At 44.8% G+C, this 22,834-nt stretch overlaps 1 protein-coding gene and 1 long non-coding RNA gene across 4 annotated transcripts in view; one reads left to right on the top strand and one right to left on the bottom strand.

Moving 5' to 3' along the window:
- Positions 1 to 14,398: 14,398 nt before the first annotated feature.
- Positions 14,399 to 17,706, bottom strand: LOC108582575. 2 transcript variants are annotated; one of them, XR_001896197.3, is made up of 2 exons: positions 17,537 to 17,706; positions 14,399 to 16,201 (listed from the first exon to the last, which is right to left on the bottom strand). It is a non-coding gene; the product is annotated as an uncharacterized LOC108582575 (long non-coding RNA). The 2 variants fall into 2 exon arrangements; XR_004179338.1 differs by lacking the exon at positions 17,537 to 17,706 and adding an exon at positions 16,959 to 17,075.
- PIK3R5 (phosphoinositide-3-kinase regulatory subunit 5) overlaps positions 17,219 to 22,834 on the top strand; it is an 87,126-nt gene continuing 81,510 nt past the window's right edge. For both annotated transcript variants that reach the window (XM_009189661.4, XM_003912329.5), the window contains exon 1: positions 17,219 to 17,346. The gene's annotated coding sequence lies outside the window, so the exon portion shown is untranslated. The remainder of the gene's footprint in view (positions 17,347 to 22,834) is intronic.

Genomic DNA, 22,834 nt, shown 5'->3' with positions numbered 1-22,834 from the left:
ATGGAGTTTCATCATGTTGGCCAGGCTGGTCTTGAACTCCTGACCTCAGGTGATCCACCCACCTCGGCCTCCCAAAGTGCTGGGATTACAGCTGTGAACCACCACACCCAGCCTCTATTGTCCTTTTTCTAACTTCTTAAACAGTTTATTAATTTTCAGCCTTCTTTTCTCAGATTAGCATTTAAGAAGCTACAAATTTCCTTCTGTGTATGGTTTTTACTTGTGTCTCATGAGTATTGATATGTAATATTTTCATTGTCATTCAGTTCTAAGTATTTATTTAACTTATTTTTAGGGATGGGGTCTTGCTATGTTGCCCAGGCTGCAGTACGGTGGCTATTCAGAGGTACCAACATATTGCACTACAGCCTTAAACTCCTGGGCTCAAGCAATCCTCCTGCCTCAGCCTCCGGAGTAGCTGCGACTACAGGCATGCACCAATGTGCCCAGCTTCAGTTCTAAGTATTTTTAAAATGTTTCCAGTGTGATTATTTTTCTTTGATCTAGAGGCTATTTAGAAGTGTCCAGTTTTATGATAATTTAAAACTATTTTTGTTATGGCACTGTGGTCAGAGAATGTGGCCCGTATGACATCAGTTCTCTGAAATTTGTTGAGACGAGTTGTGGCCTTGCCCATGATTTATTTCAGTAATTGTTCTAGCTGGGCTTGAGAAGAGTATGATTGTTTTTCAATAACTGGGTGTAAGATTATATATATGATTATCAAATTCAGTTTAATTGTTTTTGATGAAATCTATAGCTTTACTACACTTTGTCTTTTGAGGTTTTTTTTTTTTTTTTTTTTTTTTTTGAGACAGAGTCTCACTGTGTCACCCAGGCTGGAGTGCAGTGGCCTGATCTTGGCTCACTGAAACCTCTACCTCCTGGGAGGTATTTTTGTGTCTTTAGTAGAGTGATTCTCGTGCTTCAGCCTCCAAAGTAGCTGGGATTACAGGCATGCACCTCCATGCCCGGCTAATTTTTGTGTTTTTTAGTAAAAACGAGGTTTCATCATGTTAGCCAGGCTTTTCTCGTGGACTCAAGTGATCCACCCGTCTTGGCCTCCCGAAGTGCTGAGACTACAGGTGTGAGTCACTGTCCCTGGCCTCTTTTGAGGCAGTTATATTTCAGAGAGGCTTGTCAAAACCTCACAACGATGATTAATTTCTCAATTTCTCCATGCGATTCTATTAATTCTCGCTTTATGTAATTTTTAGATTTTTAAAATTCGTTTTGTACAAGTTTAAATTTGTTTTATCTGGTGATGAGTTAAAACTGTATCATTGTATCATATCTCTACTTCTAATAACTCCTGTCTATTTTAATCTGAAATTGACACAACTAACCAGCTTTATTTTAGTTTTTGCTTAGTATTTCTTTTGCCATCCTTTCGCTTTCAGCACTTTCATGTCTTCATACCTTAGATATACCTCTTAGAACCTGCAACTGGCCAGGCGCAGTGGCTCATGCCTGTAATCCCAGCACTTTGGGAGGCTGAGGCGGGCAGATCACTTGAGGTCAGAAGTTTGAGACTAGCCTGGCCAACATGGTGAAACCCCTTCTCTACTAAAAATACAAAAAACTTAGCCAGGCCTGGTGGCGGGCACCTGTAATTCCAGCTACTCGGGAGGCTGAGGCAGGGGAATCGCTTGAACCTGGGAGGCGGAGGTTGTGGTGAGCCGAGATATCACACTACTGTACTCCAGCCTGGGTGACAGAGTGAGACTTCATCTCAAAACACAAAAAACAAAAAAAAAAAAAAAAAAAAAAAGAAAGAAAGAAAGAAAAAGAAACTGCAACTAATTGTGTTTTATACGTTTTCTTCAATCTAACAATCTCTGACTGTTAATGGCCATGATTATTGATATATTTTGGCTAGTTCCTAGGCTTTTGGCTTAATTTCTGTTCGTCCCATTTTTTCTGTTTCTTTTTTCCTCCTGTCTTTCTGTTTTTTGTAGTATGTGTGTATGTGTGTGTATTAGCTTTTTTTTTTTTTTTATGTATTCTCATTGGGGGAATTTCATTTCTTGGTTTTCAGTTTGGTTTTGTATTTAGCTTTTTAAATTTTTTTAATGTTGCAGTGAGCTGAGGTCATGCCATTGCACTCTAGCCTGGGCGATAGAGCGAGACTCCGTCTCAAAAAAAAAAAAAAAAAAGATTTGAAGTAAAAAACACACACTTACTCTTTCCCCAGTGATTAGTTAGTTGCCCCTAGTGGTCAGTTGTCCTATCCCATTATTGAGTAATTGATCCTATCTTCTTTAATCTATATTAAATTCATTCAGATATTTGTGTTTGTTTCTGACAGATCAATTTAGTCCCATTGATCTGTTACACTTCCTCCATCAGCACCACAGCTCTGTAACTCTGTGGCTTTACAGAACATCTTCATATCTCACATGGAAAGTCCTCCCTCATCACTCAACCTTTGAAAAAGTTTCTTGGGCCGGGCGCGGTGGCTCAAGCCTGTAATCCCAGCACTTTGGGAGGCCGAGACGGGCGGATCACGAGGTCAGGAGATCAAGACCATCCTGGCTAACACCATGAAACCCCGTCTCTACTAAAAAAATACAAAAAAAAAAAAAACTAGCCGGGCGAGGTGGTGGGCGCCTGTAGTCCCAGCTACTCGGGAGGCTGAGGCGGGAGAATGGCGTAAACCCGGGAGGCGGAGCTTGCAGTGAGCTGAGATCTGGCCACTGCACTCCAGCCTGGGCGACAGAGCGAGACTCCGTCTCAAAAAAAAAAAAAAAAAAAAAAAGAAAAAGTTTCTTGGTTATCTTCCCAAGATTATTTTCTATGATGAAATGTAAAATCATTTTGTCAGTCTCCTTCCTTGCCCCCAACTCCCCTAAAAACCTTATTTGGTTTTGATTGAAACTATATTACATTTTTAAACTCAACTGGGGGAAAATGGACGTCTTTTACAATATGATTATATTTTCGAATCCAGATATATGAAATATCTTACAATTTATGCAAGACTTATTTTGTGTCCCATAGTACAATTTATAAATTTTTAATAACAATGTTATTGAGATATAATTCACACACCCTGTAATTCACCCATTTTAAGTGCACAGTTCAATGGATTTTAGTATATTTAGTCATGCAACCATCATCACAGTCAACTTTTGAATATTTTATTTCCCCCCAAATAAATCCCATCCCCATTAGCATTCACTCCTCATTTTCCCCCTACCACCCCAGACTCTGGCAATACTAATCTACTCCCTGTCTCTGTGGAATTGCTGACTCTGAACATTTCTTTTCTTCTCTTTTTTTTTTTTTTGAGATGGAGTCTTGCTCTGTCGCCCAGGCCGGAGTGCAGTGGCCTGATCTAGGCTCACTGCAACCTCTGCCTCCCAGGTTCAAGCGATTCTCCTGCCTCAGTCTCCTGAGTAGCTGGGATTACAGGCATGCGCCACCATGCCTGGCTAAATTTTTTTTGGTATTTTTAGTAGAGACGGGGTTTCACCATATTGATCAGGCTGGTCTTGAACTCCTGACCTCGTGATCCGCCTGTCTCAGCCTCCCAAAGTGCTGGGATTACAGGTGTGAACCACTGTGCCCGGCCTGAACATTTCATATAAATAAAATCATATAATATGTGGTTCTCTGTAATTGGCTTCTTTCACTTAGCATAGTATTTTTAAGGTTCATTCACTTTGTCGTATGTGTCAGTAATTCATTTCTCTTTATGATCAAGTAATATCCCATTGCATGGATATACTACATTGTATTTATCCATTCATCAGTTGAAGGACATGTGTGTTTTTTCACTTTTGGGCTATCATGAATAATGCTGCTACAAACATTCATGTACAAGTTTTCGTATGGACATATGTTCTCATTTATCTTGGGTATATACCTAAGAGAATTGCTGGGTCATATGATAACTGTATGTTTAAACTTTTCAAGAAATTGACAGAGTATTGTCCAAAGTGACTGTGCCATTTTACATTCCCACAAGGAAATAGGCATGAGGGTTCCAAATTCCCAACATCCTTGTCAACACTTGTTATTATCTGTTTTTCTTTTTTTTTGATAGTGTATGATATTTCATGGTGGTTTGACTTGCATTTCTCTGATGGTGTTGAGCATTTTTGCACATGCTTGTTGGCTATTTGTATATTTTCTTTGGAGAAGTGTCCATTCAGATCCTTTGCTCATTTTTTAAATTTGGTATTTGTCTTTTTATTATTGAGTTATAGTAGTTCTTTATATGTTCTAGATTCAGATCCCTTATCATATGTATGATTTGCAGTATTTTTCTACTATTCTGTGGGCAATCTTTTCAGTTTCTTGATAGTGTCCTTGAAGAACAAAATTGTACTTTTCATGGTGTCCACTTTATTTTTTACTTATTTTTTTGAGATGGACTCTCGCTCCATCACCCAGGCTGGAGTGCAGTGGTGCGATGTTGGCTCACTGCAACCTCTGCCTCTCAGGCTCAAGCGATTCTCCTGCCTTAGCTTCCCAAGTAATTGGGACTACAGGTGTGCATGCGTCACTAGACCTGACTAATTTTTGTATTTTTAATAGAGATGAGGTTTCGCTTGTCAGCCAGGCTAGTCTCAAACTCCTGACCTCATGTGATCCACCTGCCTCAGCCTCCCAAAGTGCTGGGATTATAGGCATAAGCCACTGTGCTCGACTGATGATATCCACTTTATTTTTCTTCTTTTGTTGCTTGGACTTTTGATGTCATATCTGAGAAACTATTGACTAATCCAAGGACATGAAGATTTACACTTATGTTTTCCTCTATGAGTTTTGTAGTTTCAGCTCTTAGATTTAGGTCTTTGATCCATTTTTGAGTTAATTTTTGTATGTGGTATGTCCTAGGGACCCAATTTTATAATTTTGCATATGGATATTCAGTTGTCTCAGCACTATTTACTGGGATGAATGACTTCATTTTCTATCTGGTCATTGCTGGTATGTAGAAAACTATTGAATTTCATCTTTTTGTGTCTCCAGCTACTTTATTGAACTCTCTTGTTAGTTCTAGATATGTCTCAGTCCATTATCTAGGGTTTCTCAGGTAGACAATCATATCACTTACAAATAATGACAAACTTGACTTTTGCTTCCCAAATTTCTGACTCTCTTTCTTCTTGCTTTGAATTTCACAACATTGTTGAAACTATTCAAGTTGTGAGCACCCTTGTTTTATAGGAATTCTTCTGTTATTAAGGACTGTAGTCTGTCCCTTCGTTTCAAGTCATCATTAGCTATCACATAGTCTGCTGGATTGAGATAGATGTCATTTATCATGTTGACAAAGTCTCCTTTTATTCCTAACCACAGAGAATTCGCATTAGGGGGCCTCTTATCAGGATAATTACAAAGCTTTTCTCCCATGTCCTATTCATGTGATGAACAACATGAATACACTTTTATAGTAATCGCTGTTTGTATAAATGAAGTGTCTTCCAGCCAGCGGGAAGATTAGCTCACATGAACAGAAAGAACTCAGGTTTCACTGCTGCATGCTCCCACCTGTGTAACAGAAAACAGATGTCACAAACTGAAAGCCAGTAGGTCATGTCTAGTTTGGCCTGTAAGGCATTTTAGAATGCTGTTTTGAATTAGTTGCCAGCATTTAACAATCAGGAGATTTCTCATATGAATTCCAATTTCTAGTTTCTCTTTTAAAATCATAAGATCTAGCCACACTAATCTTGCATTTCCACATGGCCACCGTGGGTTGGAGCTGGGCCCCAAGGGGCTCCTTTTAGCAGTCTCTTCATTTACCTCATTAGTATTCCATCATACCCTATTGTCACCATACCCTATTGTTTCCCAGATATCAGGATGAAGGCTCAGTTGCCAGTTTTTGCATTTGTGCAATTTTTTAAAATAATGAAATAATGATATTAATGAAATATTTCTTGTAATCACATCTAGCAAATGTAGACAAAAATGAAAGAGGCAAAGAGGGCCACGTGCTTCTAAGAGAAAAGGGGAAAGCATATTTCTAGGTAGAAGTAAAGAATATTGCTATATGTTTAATATGCAAAGTGTGTCTGCTGAAAGAATAAGATGTAAGGGGCTACCAGAAATGAAATCTAAGACTATGGAAAAGCTGTGTCGGGAAAGAGAATCTTATTGCACTGGGGGGAGAAAAGGACTGACCTTTTAACAGGGTTTATTTCAGGAGGCACAGAGTATAAACAATGCTGTTACGAAATGTCAGAATATATTAAGTGAACACCATCTCACCCGTTCTATCCCTGAATTTGACCTGCCTGGCCCTTGGGGATGTTTGAGTTTCTGATCCCTGCTCCAGGTCTTCCAGCTTCCTTCAAAGCCTTCTCAGTTACCCCTGGGTTTCCCCAGGTCTATCTTACAGTGGTGACTGTGCTGGGGTCAGTCTCCTTGTATTTCCCAAGGTAGAAGGCTTCGTGGTTTCAAAGCAATGCTTTTCCACAGGCCTACAGGGGCCAGAGCCATGGCATGTTCCTGCCCCTTTCACTTGGCTTCTCGGCCCTTAATGAAAAGGTATTTTGGCTTCTTCCTGAAGCTCTTTCCCCATAAGGTTCAGATGGCTTTTCCCCCCATAAGGTTCAACCTACGAGGCTGGACTGGGATAGAGATCACACTCTCATTGGTAGCAACAGCAAGGGACTGGCTTGGGAGAGGTGTGGGTGCAAGTTGGTTCTATCTCGTTTCGCTCCTCCCCAAACATCCAATGTAAATTTTGCAATGGTGACCCATCGGTCAGACTCTACCCCTCTCCTATGGTGACATGCTGGAATTTCCACTGGAGGTCACTCCCCATCTTGCACCCCAGGGCCCACCTGTAAACGCCTCTGCACAGGCCCCTGACTTTTTTAACCAGGTCAATGTACACAGTGGATTCTTGCGGGTGACCAGTCCAGTCTGCAGTCCTTTGGGCTTATCCAAGATGTCAGCATTCCTTGAACAAACCCTTCTTTGTCACAGTATATTACTATTATAATTAAAGGCTGGATATAACTTGCATTTATTTTTAAAAATTATTTTATTGATTGATTTATTTTCGAGATGGAGTTTTGCTCTTTCACTCAGGCTGGAGTGAAGTGGAGCAGTCTCGGGTCACTGCAACCTCCATCCCGCCCGGTTCAAGTGATTCTCCTGCCTCTCCTGCCTCCTTCCGAGTAGCTGAGATTATAGGCACCTGCCACCACATCTGGCTAATTTTTGTATTTTTAGTAGAGACAGGGTTTCACCATGTTGGCCAGACTGGTCTTGAACTCCCGACCTCAGGCAATCCACCCGCCTCAGCCTCCCAAAGTGCTAGGATTACAGGCATGAGCCACCGTGCCCAGCCAAACTTGCACTTATTCTATTTCAGATTTTATATCTGTATCATAGAGAGGAATTTACCTGTAGTTTTCTTTTTGAGTTTCAGTATCAGGTTAAAACAAAATGGGAAGTTTTTCCAAAGTTTGTAAGATTGGCAACTTTTAAGTTTTGCTTTTTTAGGTCTGTATTTTGAAATAATTTTGGATTTACAAAAAAAGGCGCAAATGTAAGAGTTCCCATAAACCTTTGACCCAGCTTCCCTAAATATCGGCATTGTGTATAACATAGTATGATTCTTGAAATCAGAAAATTAACATTGATACAAAACTATTAACTAATCTACAGACCTTATTCAAATTTTGCCGATAGTCCAACTCAATGTACTTTTTCTGGCCCAGGATCCAAGCCCAAATCCCTCATTGCATTTAAGTGTTGTGTGACAATCTGTGACAGCCCTTTTGCCTTTGTTTCCTGACCTTGACACTGCTGAAGATTTTGTAGAATGTCCCTCAATTTGAGTGAGTCTGATGTTTTCCTTTTTCTTTCTTTTCTTTCTAGAGACAGGTTGTCATCTAGGCTCTGTCACCTAGGCTAGAGTGCAGCAGCATAATCACAGTTCACTGTAACCTCAACCTCCTGGGCTCATGTGATCCTCCCACCTCAGCCTTCTTAGTAGTAGGGACTACAGGCCCATGTCACTGCACCCAGCTAATATATTTATTTATTTTTTGTAGAAAGAGGTCTGGTTATGTTGCCCAGGCTGGTCTTGAACATCTGGCCCCAAGCAATTCTCCCACCTTAGCTACCCAATGTGCTGGCATCACAGGTGTGAGCAACCAACACCAAGGCCTGATGTTTTCTTTTTTTTTTTTTTTTTTTTTTTTTTTTTTGAGACGGAGTCTCGCTCTGTCGCCCAGGCTGGAGTGCAGTGGCCGGATCTCAGCTCACTGCAAGCTCCGCCTCCCGGGTTTACGCCATTCTCCTGCCTCAGCCTCCCGTGTAGCTGGGACTACAGGCGCCGGCCACCGCGCCCGGCTAGGTTTTTTTGTATTTTTTAGTAGAGACGGGGTTTCACCGCGTTAGCCAGGATGGTCTCGATCTCCTGACCTCGTGATCCGCCCGTCTCGGCCTCCCAAAGTGCTGGGATTACAGGCTTGAGCCACCGCGCCCAGCCCTTTTTTTTTTCTTTTCTTTTTTCTCTGTTGCCTTGGTTGGAGTGCAGTGGCGCGTTCTCGGCTCACTGCAACCTCCGCCTCCTGGGTTCATGCCATTCTCCTCTCTCAGCCTCCTGAGTAGCTGGGACTACAGGTGCCCACCACCACGCCCGGCTAATTTTTTGTATTTTTAGTAGAGACGTGGTTTCACCGTGTTAGCCAGGATGGTCTTGATCTCCTGACCTCGTGATCCGCCCGCCTCGGCCTCCCAAAGTGCTGGAATTACAGGCGTGAGCCACCGCGCCCGGCAAGGCCTGATGTTTTCCATGATGAGGTTGATGTAAGACATTTTTGGCGAGAATGCCACAGAAATGATGTGCCTGTCTCAGCATCAAATTGCGAGATGAATGTTATTGCTGTGTCTCCTTATGATAATGTTAACTTTGTTCACTTGGTTAAGGGTGTGTCCCTTTGCTGTAAGGTTTCTATTGTCCCTTTGTGACTAGAAAGTATCTTGCTGGGCACGGTGGCGCATGCCTGTAATCCCAGCACTTTGGGAGGCTGAAGTGTGCAGATCACTTGAGGCCAGGAGTTTGAGATCAGCCTAGCCAACATGGTGAAACCCCGTCTCTACTAAAAATACAAAAATTAGCCGGGTGTGGTGGTGCACGGCTGTAGTCCCATACACTGGGTGGCTTATCAACAACAAACATTTATTTCTTACAGTGCTGGAAGCTGGGAAGTCCATGATCAACGTGCTGGCAGATTGATGTCTGGTGAGGGCCCGTTCCTCATATGCAGCACCTCTGACTGTGTCCTCACGTGGTGCAACACATGGCAAAGGGCAGTTCCCTTAGGCCTCTTTTTTTTTTTTTTTTTTTTGAGATGGAGTCCTGCTCTGTCGCCCAGGCTGGAGTGCAGTTGGCTCACTGCAACCTCCGCCTCCCAGGTTCAAGCGATTCCCCTACTTCAGCCTCCCGAGTTGGGGCTACAGGCACGTGCCACCACGCCCGGCTAATTTTTTGTATTTTAGTCGGGATGGGGTTTCACCATGTTGGTCAGGATGGTCTCGATCTCCTGACCCTGTGATCCAACTGCCTCGGCCTCCCAAAGTGCTGGAATTACAGGTAAGAGCCACTGCGCCTGGCCCCGTAGGCCTCTTTTCATAGGAGCACTAATTCTAATCATGAGGGCTCCACCCTCATTACCTAGACCTAATCACCTCCCCAAATGCCACACCTTCTAATACCATCACCTTGGGGGTTAGGCTTCAATGTATGAATATTTGGGGGGACACATTCAGACCACAGCACCATTATCATCATATTTTTGCTCACTGCATTTAGTATCTATTTTTTTTTTTTGAAAGAGTCTTGCTCTGTCACCCAGGCTGGAGTGCAATGGCGTAGTTGGCTCACTGCAACCTCTGCTTCCCAGGTTCAAGAGATTCTCCTGCCTCAGTCTCCCGAGTTGCTGGGATTTCAGGCACGCGCCACCACACCCAGCTAATTTTTGTGTTTTTAGTAGAGACAGGGTTTCACCATGTTGGGCAGGCTGGTCTCAAACTCCTGACCTTAGGTGATCCACCCGCCTTGGCCTCCCTATGTGCTGGGAATACAGGTGTGAGCCACCGTGCCCAACCTGTTGATGATTCTTACTTGCAAAAATTATTACTGTGATGTTTACCAAATGCTGATTTTCTGCTTCCATCTTCCTTCTACATGTATTCACTGGCATTCCACTGTAAGAAAGGGTTGTCAATTCTCGCCCATGTATTTATCCAATTTTTTAAATGTCATTATGGACTCTTGGATAATTATTTTATTCTATAAGCTATAACCCATAACTGTCATTATTGTGTTACTTAGCTTGTTCTGGATTTGGTCACTGGGAGCCCCTTCAAGTTGGTTATTGCATTCTTTTGACAAACATTAAATTTTTTTGAGCACTTTATTATTTTCTAGTACCACAAGATGTTCTAGATTCATCTTGTTCTTTCCCTGTGGCCCTTCAATCAGACATTCCTCTAAGGAGCCCTGGTTCCTTTTATTGGAGAATGATATTTAGAAACCAAGATCTGGAAGCTAAGTGTGCTCGTTACTAGTGGGATATCATTACCTCTAGGCTCCATTATCAGAGCTGGGAAATATACATACATCTATATCTCTTTATATATTTATCTATTAAAAACCAAGAGTATATACTGATACCTCCATGAGTATATACATGAGTATATACTGATACCTTCTCATCTAATGCCACATTCATTCTAGCCTTCCACCTTTCCTTATTTGTAACTTCCTTCCTGAACACCGAAAAACTTGGCTCTCATTATTCACAATATATTTAATTATTTGTCCAATCTTCACATATATATAAAAGAGTTTCAGAATTTCTAACCCATATACCTGTGAGAAATAGATTTGCTCATCAGAGAACAGACCCCTTAAGCAGCAATACCAACACAATGTGGTACAAGTTGTGATTTTTTTTTTTTCCGTCTTTAGCCTTTTTATTAGTCTGTTCTCACATTGCTATAGAGACTGGGTAATTTTTATAAAGAAAAGAGGTTTAATCAGCTCAAGGTTTTGCAGGCTGTGTAGGAAGCATAGTGGCTTCTGCTTCTGGGGAGATCCTCTGGAAGCTCACAATCATGGTGGAAGGCAAAGTTGGGGCTTGAATGTCACATGGCCAGAGCAGGAGCAAGAGAGAGCAAGGGGCGAGGTACTACACACTTTTTTTTTTTTTTTTAGATGGAGCTCTGTCGCCAGGCTGGAGAGCAGTGGCATGATCTCAGCTCACTGCAACCTCCAACTCCCTGGTTCAAGCAATTCTCCTGCCTCAGCCTCCCAAATAGCTGGGATTACAGGGATGTACCACCACACCCAGATAATTTTTATATTTTTAGTAGAGACGGAGTTTCACCATGTTGGCCAGGATGGTCTCAGTCTCCTGACCTTGTGATCCGCCCACCTTGGCCTCCCAAAGTGCTGGGACTATAGACATGAGCCACTGCGCCTGGTCAGTACTACACACTTTTAAATGACCAGATCTCATGAGAACTCACTCTCAAGAGGACAGTACCAAGAGGGATGGTGCAAAACCATTCATGAGAAATCTGCCCCTGTGATCCAATCACCTTCCAACAGGCCCCACCTCCAGCACTGAGGATTATATTTCAATATGAGATTTGGATGGGGTACATACTTATAGTATATAGTCAAAATATGGTTTTCGATGTTACTTGGTTAGTTCCTTTTGTCTTCTCCTTCCTCAGTACGGTTATATCATTCATTTGTAATAGAGTTAGGTTCATTTATTACTGTTCATATTCAGTTTTAGATTCCCATCACATCCTGATTGATGTAAACTTACCATTTTAGGGTGAGATGGGGATATGTGTAGCATTATCATGGTCCTCAAACTAAGAACTGTACAAACAGCATACTCAGAGAATTGTCATTTCTCCCATCCCTTCTATCCTCACCCCCAATCTCCCATTCTTTCCAGACTATCCCTACCTATCCACTGTAGCTAACCAATCTCATCAGTTTCTTGTTTATCCTTCCTATACTTGTTTTTCTACACATGACAAGATACATGCATATTTTCTTATTTCTCTTTCTTTTTTACATGAAAGGTTAGCACACTATATTTTTCATGGTAGTATTTTTTAAAAGCATGGTAGAATTCTGTCCTTTAAAATTTGATAGAAGTCAAATTTTGTAACTACCTATGTAACTACCAAGACATGAACTTTCAAGAGAGATGTTGTTTGATAATTTATACAATTCCATGGTTATTAGTCCAGTCAGGGTGTATCTCTTCTTAGGTCAATTTTTGGTAATTTATATCTTACCAGGAAAGTTAAGATACTGAGTAGAAGATGCAAATCTTTCTTTAGTTCAGAGAAAATTTCTTCTGCCATATATTTTATTTTCTCTTCTCTCTCCTTGTGGAATTACTGTTATACACATATTAAACCTCTATAGTTTAGCTATCACAAACCATCTTTTCTCTTCTGAATTCTAGGATAAATTTGCAAACTTGTGTTCCGGGTCACACATTCAGCTTTCTTCGGTTCCCAATCTTCTGCTCATTGTTTCCACTGAGGTTTAAATTTAGCAAGCTAAAAATGTTTCCTAATTTCAGTCTGTAATTTCTTAATGATTTTTTGTAATTTCAGTTTGTAATTTCTTAATCCACTACACTTGCAATTATAATATCCTCCCAAATATTATTAAAAACATAAAAGAGAAATATGTTTAAAATTTTTTTCCTCTTCTTCTTGTGGAAATTTCTTTTCAAAGGAAACTAATTTTCTCTTATCACGTCCCTTTCTGTTGAAAGTCTGAATCTTTTTGTGTTTTCATATGATTGGTTTTTCTCTCTTTGCTTATTTTTACCAGGCAGGTGTCTATATTTATTCTGGAATAGAATTTGAGGTGGTTCTGCTGATTATCATGAATAGTCAGTAAGCATTCAGTCAAATAAATAAGTGGAGAGAGGTATTTTAAGCAGAGGGGACAGAGAGAGAAAGGGCATGAAGATATAAAAGCCCAATGTCAGCCAGGCACAGTGGCTTGCACCTGTAATCCCAGCACTTTGGGTGGCTGAGGTGGGAGGATTTTTTTTTTTTTTTGAGACGGAGTCTCGCTCTGTTGCCCAGGCTGGAGTGCAGTGGCCGTGATTTCGGCTCACTGCAAGCTCCACCTCCCGGGTCCACGCCATTCTCCTGCCTCAACCTCCGGAGTAGCTGGGACTACAGGCAACCACCACCATGCTCAGCTAGTTTTTTGTATGTTTTTTTTTAGTAGAGATGGGGTTTCACCGTGTTAGCCAGGATGGTCTCAATCTCCTGACCTCATGATCCGCCCGTCTCGGCCTCCCAAAGTGCTGGGATTACAGGCTTGAGCCACCGCGCCCAGCCAGTGGGAGGATTGTTTAAGCCCAGGAGTTTGAGACCTGCCTGGGCAACATAGCAAGACTCCATATTGACCAAATAATAATAACAATAATAATAATAATGATAATAATTAGCTAGGCACACCTGAGGCAGGAGGATGGCTTGAGCCCAGGAGTTTGAGGTTGCAGTGAGCACTGATCATGCCACTGCACTGGTGACAGGAAGACCAACATGGATTTTCTTTTCTCACATATTTTATGTACTGGGATATAATTTACAAAGAGCAGAATATGTAACTTTTAAGTGAACATCTCAGTAACTTGTTCATATGCACACACCATTTAACCACCATCAAGATGAAAATACCACCCCAGAGAGTTCACTCATGTCCCCTTTCTGGTTAAATTGTTCCCTTCCCCCAAGATAACCATCATTATGACTCCTGTCACTGTAAGTTAGTTTACTTGTTCTTGAACTTCATATAAATGGAATCATGCACTATATTTTCTTTTGTGTCTGGCTTCTTTTGCTCAGCATAATTTTTGCGAGATCCACGTATGTTGACACATGCATCAGTCATTTATTTTTTTATTTTTTTACTACTGAGTAGCATTTCAGTGTATGAATATCCCACAATTTAACAAAATTGCATTCTACTATTAATGACATTTGGGGTGTTTCCAGTTCGGGGCTATTATAAATAAAGTTGCTATAATCATTCATATATATGTTTCTGGGGGGATATATACATTCATTTATCTTGGATATATACCTAGGAGTGGCATTTCTGGGTCACAGGTAGATGTATATTTAACTTTATTAGATACTGCCAATCAGTTTCCCAAACTTGTTGTGCCATGTTACACTCCTACAAGCAATATATGAGTGTTTCGGTTGCTCCACATCCTCACCAACATTTGGTGTTTTCAGTATGAATTTTAGCTATTCTAATGACTGTAAAGTGGCAACTCATAGTTTAAATTTGCATTTTTCCCAAAGACTCATCATGTTAGCACCTTTTCCTGTGTTTATTGGCCATTCGCATATCTTTTTTTGTTGAAGTGTCTGTTCAAGTCTTTTGCCCATTTTAAAATTGGATTCTTTGTCTTTACTACTTTTGAGTTGTGGGAGTTCTTTATATATTCTGGCTATAAGTTACTAGAAACCTTACTATCCATTGGTGATGTCAACTGAGATAGGGAAGGCAGGAGAAGGAGTTTGGGAGAAGATGAAGAATTTATTTTAGGGCATGGAGTAATTAAAATGCTTTTGGATGGATTATCTAGACACGGATGTACAGAAAACACTTGGAATTACAGATCTGGAGCTCAAGAGAGAAGTCTGGGTGATACTTTGGGAGGGATCAGTATGATGGGAATGGATAACATTGCCCAGGGAGAAGAGAAGCAGCCTCATCTGAAACCTCAAACATTGTAATGTTTAAGGGATGACGAAGAAATGAAGCCAGAAGAAGAAAACAGAAATCATGGTGAGAGGTGGAGGAGAAGCCAAGGAGGGGATTTTCAAGAAGGAGTGGTGCCAAATGCTCTAGTGAGGTAAGAAAATGAAACCATTGGAGTTGACATTTGGGGTTTCCCTGGTGGTCTCTGTTCAGAGAATTGAGGAATACATGTAAGATGAGGAAGTAGAGACAGGGTTAGACTACTCTTTGAAAACGTTAGGCAGTGAAAGGAAGGAGAGTGATTTCAAAGAGCCATAGAGTTTAAAACAAAGCAACAAAGGAGTTGTAGAAAGAGGTACATAATCAGATGCTTAATGAGTGACAGAGGTACCTTTCAGAGTCTTTCAAGCAGCTTTGGGGAGGTGGGAAATGGAGGATGGATAGGTGTCAGGTGCTGATCAGATCTGACAGAACTCAGTGTTGACGGGGTGGCAGAACATGCGGCTCCATATCTGGGTCACAGCTGCAGGTGGAGAGGAGAATGCCTACTTCTGAGGGGATGTAGGATGGGAGAAAGTTAGCTTCCTGGGATGCTCAGCGCCCTGGGAGTAAGCACCAATGAGCCTCTCTTTTGCAGTTTTCCTCCATTTTCAGAAGCCAGGCATCCCATAATTTCTCTGACAGATTATTTACCTTTCCAAGTGCTCTCCTAATCCAACATTTCCATCTGGCACACACTGTGTCATTCTTGCTCCTGAATTCCTGGTTCCAGAACAGTTCTGCCATTTTCTTCCTTTGCACGGTGTGTACCTTCAGTCTTCTCCTCTTCCTCCAATGTCCATATTTTTGTGGTGGAAAAGGTGCGGACAGGGGAGACAGGACACTAGAATCCTTATCAAGTCCTCTCTCAGTCCTTGGTGTCTCTGGTTCCTTCTCTGTGAAAGGGTGACGTGTTGGGGAGGGGTGGGGGATGAGGTAGGAGAGGGGGTCTGAGTTCCTTCCCACTTCTAACGATGGCTGGAACCAGGCCTGTGTGTTCAACCAAGGGTACTTTCTGTTTCTGTCCATTTGGGGAAGTTGCTTTTTCTTGGTATTTCGGGAGTCAGGAAAACAAGTCATTGGTGTTCATATTTCTCAAAGCCTCAGGTAGGGTTGCGGCTTTTGGCCAGCAATAACGTATGACCATGACCTTGTGGCCGAGTTTGCATGCCTCTAACAGATATTACGACACAGAGTTCCATTCAATAGTGGAAGTGGAGATTTCAGCGTTGCCCTTTGTTAACCCTCAAATGAAGTGCTACTCTTCCATCGCGAGGGCTGTCCAAGCAGTAGCCAACCTTCTTATCCCTATTTTGTAAACGAGGGAAAGGAGGCACAGGAAAAGCAGAGTCTCGTGGGATTCCCTGAGGAGTCCTTCCAACTCTTGGTAGAGCATCATCTGCAACGTCTCTGGGGGAGAAAAAGGGGAGGCAAGAAGAGGGCCTTGACCCAGGAGGCAGGAACTCCGGCACACCCCCATTCCCTTCCCCAGGGGCTGGGGAGACCACTCAGGTGACAGTAGCCCTGGTGCCGGCCGGGGGGGGGCAGGAAGTCCAGCCAGAGGCTGGAGCAGCAGTGCTGAACTCCAGGACTGGCTGGTATTTCTATGAAGGTTCCTGCAGGAGGATGCGGGTCAAGGTGCTCGTCTGCAAAGCAGGAATGCAGGCATTTTAAGGGTTAAGGGCACTCAAAGAAAATAGAAGTAGGTGGCTCACGCCTGCAATTCCAGAACTTTGGGAGGCCGAGGTGGGCGGATCACGAGGTCAAGAGATCCACACCATACTGGCCAACATGGTGACACCCCGTCTCTAGTAAAAATACAAAAAATTGGGCGAGGTGGCGCGCGCCTGTAATCCCAGCTACTAAGGAGGCTGAGGCAGGAGCATTGCTTGAATCCGGGAGGCGGAGGTTGCGGTGAGCCAAGATCGTGCCACTGCACTCCAGCCCGGGCGACAGAGCGAGACTCCGTCTCAAAAAAAAAAAAAGAAAAAGAAAATAGAAGTAGGAAGAGGAAGTGGGTCCTAGTGAGAGAAGGAAGCAGCTCGTCGGAACTTCCTCTTTCTCGTCTTTCCCCGAAGCCCCCACCCCAGACCTGCCCCCGGCTCCGCTCAGCCCTCCTGCCGGGCCAAAGCCGCGCTTCTGACGCGGGGGCCTAACCTCCCCTTACTGCTAGGGGGTCGCTGGTGCTCCGCGCTGGCGCCACGGCCGTGCACCGGCCAGGGTCTGCTTCCGCGGGCTGGCGGGTCAGAGCCGGGGCTGCTTCTCAGACGCTTTGCGGACTCGCGGGCGTGACCCAGAGGATGCGGGGCCAGGCGCGCACCTGGCTGACGCGGCCCAGCCACCAGGTGGCTGGAGAGGCCGGCTCCGCGGTCAGCCCCGCCCCACAAGGCCCCGCCCCCTGACAGGCCCCGCCCCCCGCCCTCCGGAGGAGCTCAGGCTGGGCAGATGCTGCGGCTCGCCGCGCGGCTCCAGCTGGGGCGCGGTGGTCCCGAGGGTCACCCGAATCGTAGGGAGTCGCCGCTGGACAGGGGCTCGGCGCCCGGCAGGGACTGCAGGTGTGTGACTGGGCAGCCAGGGTGGGTGCGGAGGGCACGCGTGGGAGCTCCAGGCAGACCTGGAGCAAGCTGGGGACAGTCGGGGAGAGTGGGCTCCGCGAGCAGCCGCCGCAACCCGGGGGCTGGACAGATCCTGCTTTCTTCCGGCCCCGTGGACCGGGCCCACCGCGGGGGCAGCAGGTCTGCAAACCTGCACTCCAGATAGCCACAGAGACTTAAGGGGCGGCGCGCTGACCACTCATCGTTATCCGGGTAACCTCTGCTGGGCGCTTCTGTGCAGCTGTGTCCTCAGCCTCCTGCCTCCAACACAGGTCGCCCTGTGTCGTGGGGTCAGGGACCCTGTCCGCCCCTGTGGGGAACTGTCCGTGACCGTGGGCATCAGGGCTCCTGTGCCGTCAGAACCTGGGAGTCATGGAAATGCCCGCGTAAGGCGCCCTCCGTCGAGCCTCACTCAGCCTGCTAGTTAGCCCGCGTTGGCTCCAGACGCGGCTGCTGTCCTAGAGAACTGCACGCTTTCTGCTCTCAGAGGTTCTGTGTTTACACACTGGGCATCCCCGCGTGACTGTGTGTGTGTGCGTGCATGCGCGTGTACGCGTGCTGGCCCATCCCGGCCTGGGGTAAATAGACAAAAAGTTCAGGTCAGTAAGAGGAAGGAGATTGTTCAGAAGGAAAAGGAAGGCGAGATTAAAGCAGCAGGATGTGGTATAAAGCGAGTTAACAAGACTCCGAGTAGAGAGGAGGGGTGGGTTTAGGCAGAATGAGGGCTAAAAGTAGGCCAAGCCTGCCTCCAAAGTCCTCTCTGGACTGACACCCTCGTTTTCCTTCCATGTCTTCTCATCCACCCCACACTTTCCTTCCTGCCCTCAGGACCACCTCTAAGGCACTGGCTCCCAAAGCTGACTGCAGGTTGGACTCTCTTCCAAGCAGTCCTACAACATGGCTTTCCAGGGATGGGATCTGGAATCTGTATTTTTCGAAAATTTTAATGAGCTCCTTAAGCGGTGATGCTGAAGCCATTGCTTGGGAACCATGCATGATGTGGAAAAGAGATCCAAGTTCCAACCACATCCAGCTGTGTGACCTGCAGCATCACACTGTCCCCCAACCCAGCCTCAGTCTCCTTATCTGTAAAATGGGCTCTCATATTGACCCATAGAGCTGTGTGGAATTATTATTATTATTATTGACATAGGGTCTTGCTCTGTCACTCAGGCTGGAGTGCAGTAGCATGATCATGGCTCACTGCAGCCTTAAACCCCCAGGCTCAAGCAATCCTCCACCTCCGCCTCCCAAGTAGCTGGGATTACAGGTCAGCACCACCATGCCCAGCTAATTTTTGTATTTTTTATAGAGGCAGGGTTTTGCCATGTTGCCCAGGCTGGTTTCAAATTCCTTGAACTCAAGCGATCCGTCTACCTTGGCCTTCCAAAGTGCTGGGATTATAGGCATGAGCCTCTGTGCCCAGCCCAGTGTGGAAAATTAAGTGAGGCGTGTATGATGAGAATGGCTGCATGTGGGAGATGCTCTGTGGATGTTTGTAGAATGCTGGATTCCGTGTTTCCTCGGTATGGCTGCAGGGGTGTGGGTCTTCACCAGGGGATCCATAGAAGACAAAGAAGACAGTTTTGGATGGTGGAGCTGTCTTCCTGCTTCAGGGCTCCCTCCCCTGCTTTTTGAAGCCTTACAAGCCAGGACTGTGGGGGCAGGAAGGCTTGGGGTCTTTGTGTGCTGAGCCTCACTGGGGTTTTAAGAACCTCCCTCCTTTCATTTCTAGCTTAGAAAAGGGATGATTCATTATCTTCCCTCCTCAGGCTGGCATAGAAGCAGACAATCTCTGCCTCCCTGCTTGTCTTTCTTCCCTCCCATTCACTGTTTATTGTTGCCCTCAAGAATAACAGGTTGCCCAGCTACTTGGGAAGCTTAAGTGGGAGGATTGCTTGAGCCCCGGAGTTCAAGGCTGCAGTGAGCTATGATCGCTTCACTGCACTATAGCCTGGAAGACACAGAGAGACTCTGTCTCAAACAAACAAACAAAAAACAAGCAAACAAAAAAAGAAGAATAGGTTGGACGCTAGTGGCAGTGGGTGACAAGAGCATTAGGGGTTGATGTTGGCATGAGGATGAGAAGGCCGGGGTGCAAACTGCTCCATACCCCTGTGTTAGCCATCCATCAGGGGCCTGCTGGCTGAGGAGTGGGAGAGGAGGAGAGCCAGGAGCCTTTTTGCCTGGGTAGCCTAGAGTTTGGAAGCCCCAGCTGAGCACTCAAGCTGTGCTGACTTGGCCTTTCTTCAAAGACGCTCATCCCAAGGGACTGAGCTGGCTGGCCCCATGGGACCTCTGAGAACCAGAACACCTGTTTGGCCTCAGCTGGTGAGCTAAAAGCCTGAACCAATGTATTAAGAAAGAAAGCTGGCCAGGCATCATGGTTCACACCTGTAATCCCAGCACTTTGGGAAGCCAAGGCTTTGAGGCCAGGAGTTCAAGGCTGCAGTGAGCTATGATCGTGTCACTGCACTCTAGCCTGGGCGATAGAGTGAGACCCTGTCTTTAAAAAAAAAACAAAAAATAAAATTTAAAAAACAGAGAAAGCTCCTGGAAGAACAAGATAGAGTGATCCTTAGCAAGTCAAGGGAGAGGTGTTTAATTTGATTTTTGAGCCTCAGATATAGGTGGGGTGGGAGGAGAGAAAGGAAAGAGTACATCTGACTTCTGCCCAAAGGGAAGATGACACCTTCCCATAGCAAACATGTATTACATAGTAGGATATTTCATCAATTTGAAGATGTACATATTTTCACATTTTGGCAACACTGAAATCAAGGTGCATGTTACCGTTTATGGCATCTTCCAATTATAATAGGCAACACTATTTCTTCCTTATTGCCACACAAAATAATGGTGCATCTTATAATTGATGGCATCTTAGATTCTGTTAAATACAATGTATTTTTCACAGATTTGGGGGTATGTGTTAGCGATACACAGGTTCACATAGAATTATGTTGTTCTCATAGCTTTCATACATAAATTTTTCTAGTAGCTCTCTACTCAAAGTATCAGAACTTTTCAACGTATTCTGTTTTAAAATATATCTTTGTAAAGTATGGTGCTTTCATTTATAAATGTGGCTTGTCGGATATGATTGAATAATTTCTTGAAATTTTCATCAAATGGTTCTGGACGGCCATTCTCTTTTGTACCCTGTGTCTTTTTGTACATTCGTGCTTCTTTCTCTTTCATCCTTCTCCTCGTCCTTTTCTCCTTTGGCTATGACTTCATGGTGTTGGGTACTGTGCTAAGTATGTCATGTCCTTTCATCTTCACAGTCACACTCTGAGGTAGCTACAATTAATGCCCCCATTTTACCTATGAGAAAACCGAGGACCAAGGCCACACATGTAGGAGGTGCCAGAGCTGGGCTGACTCTAGTGTCTGCTCTTAACCAGAGTTGGCCAAGCCTAAGTGATGGCTTAGGTGTTCCTGTGGCTGTCAAGCACGTACCCTATACAACACAATTTTGGGGGCATGAATTGTGGCCACCAGGTGCTTTTGTTTGTTTGCTTACTTCTAGGATAGTAGCTAGATTTTGGATAGTTGAGGTTACTGGTTAAGTGACTTCCACATAAGTGAGTCACAACTATAACAAGTTACACCCAAAAGGGGGTTGGAGGCTGATGAATGGGAAGAAATGGATGACTTTCATGGCACAGAGAAGATCCTGGGTCCTTCTTGAGTCTTCTGAGTCTATCCAGTGGTATGCTAGACTTCGGGTCCTAGAGTTTGGCATCCATGGGACACGGCTGCTTCCACGGGAGCTTCTCTCATGCTGCCATGATGATGTAAGATAACACATCTGCGTGAGTCACTTTTCTTTTTTATTTCTTTATTATTATTATTTTTTAGACAGAGTTTTGCTCTTGTCACCCAGGCTAGAGTGCAGTGGCGCAATCTCAGCTCACTACAACCTCCGCGTCCTGGGTTCAAGCGATTCTCCTGCCGCAGCCTCCCGAGTAGCTGGAGTTACAGGCGCCCGCCACCACACCCAGCTAATTTTTGTATTTTTAGTAGAGATGGGGTTTCGCCATGTTGGCCAGGCTGGTCTCGAACTCCTGACCTCAGGTGATCTGCCCGCCTTTGCCTCCCAAAGTGCTGGGATTACAGGCATGAGCCACCGCACCCAGCCTGCGTGTGTCACTCTTCAGCTGAAAACGCTGCAGAGCTGCATGACTTTCCAGAGATGGTCCACACCCACCAACCATCCCAGGTCCACCTCTCCTGCTTCCTCTCCCGTAGCCTGAGCAGATCTCTGCACCTTTGTGTGTACTGTTGCTTCTCCCCAGATTGCCCTTCCCCGCCTCTGCCTGCCTGGTGAACTGCCAGTTCCTCCTACAAGCTCCGCTCAAGCCTCATCTTCTGATGCTCTTCCTTTGCCCCTCAGCACTAACCATCCCCTTCTTCATTGTGCTTTCTATGTTTTCGCACCATAGCGCTGACCGCCCAGCCTACAGGGCGACCAGTGACCCGGCACAGCTATGGCCTGCTCACCCTAGCCACCTGATGTTCAGCATGGCATCAAGCTGTCATCCTGAAACTCCCTGGGATCTCATAGGCAAGGTGCCCAGGCACAGCAACAGCAGAAGTTGCCAGCACAGGATGGGGTGGGGGGCTGGGGGTGGGGCCAGAGGGAGTGGTGTGCTTTTCATTTTCATGTCCTCGGGAGTCTTGTTGTTGTTGACCTAGGCAAATGAGCTTGTGTGGTTTCCTTGTTAGGGGGCAGGGCTGGGGTGTGAAGGCTGAAGGTGGCCTCACATGGAGCCAGGGGGCCCAGTTTCTGCCTAGCTCCCCTACTCCTAGCCACGTGATCTTTGCTAAGTCCATCTACCTCTCTGCGTGTCCGTTTCCCCATCTGTAGGATGGAAATCTGGCACTCAATACTTTATGTGGCCCCTGCCTAATCGCTAACATTTCACTTGTTCATTCAAGACTTCTGTATGGAGGACACCTTCTGTGTGCCAGGCATGTGCCAAGCATGTGCCAGGCTCTGAGGATGCTGAGCAAGACAGGCAATGATCCTGCCCCGTGGAACTCACAGTCTCATGGACAAGACATGCAACACACATATTGTTTAATTACAATTGTGAGAATTACGGGATACTCTGAGATTATGGAAAGGGCACTCAATATAGTTGAGGGGTTAAGCAAAGGTTTCTCTGAAGAAGTCATATTTGAGACTTGAAAGATATAACATAAAAGAAAATAATAACAATAATGCCTACCATTTAGCAAATACTTGCTAAGGGCTCTTTGGGTGCATTATCTCTGGCATTCTTTTCAACACCTGGTGTGTGGGGTATGTGGGCTCCCTCTCCTGTAAGGATCAGGTGATAGCACTACTGGCAAGCACCCTTCTCGGTTTCTGACACAGACCAGGGACTCATCCCCACCTTCCTCACCCCTCCCGGTATTCCAAGGTCCAGCTTATGGATGC

The sequence above is a fragment of the Papio anubis genome, chromosome 17 (assembly GCF_008728515.1).
Source record: "Papio anubis isolate 15944 chromosome 17, Panubis1.0, whole genome shotgun sequence".
Lineage (NCBI taxonomy): Eukaryota > Metazoa > Chordata > Mammalia > Primates > Cercopithecidae > Papio > Papio anubis.
Note: the sequence above shows the minus strand (reverse complement) of the source record. Positions and strands in the feature narration are given on the sequence as shown.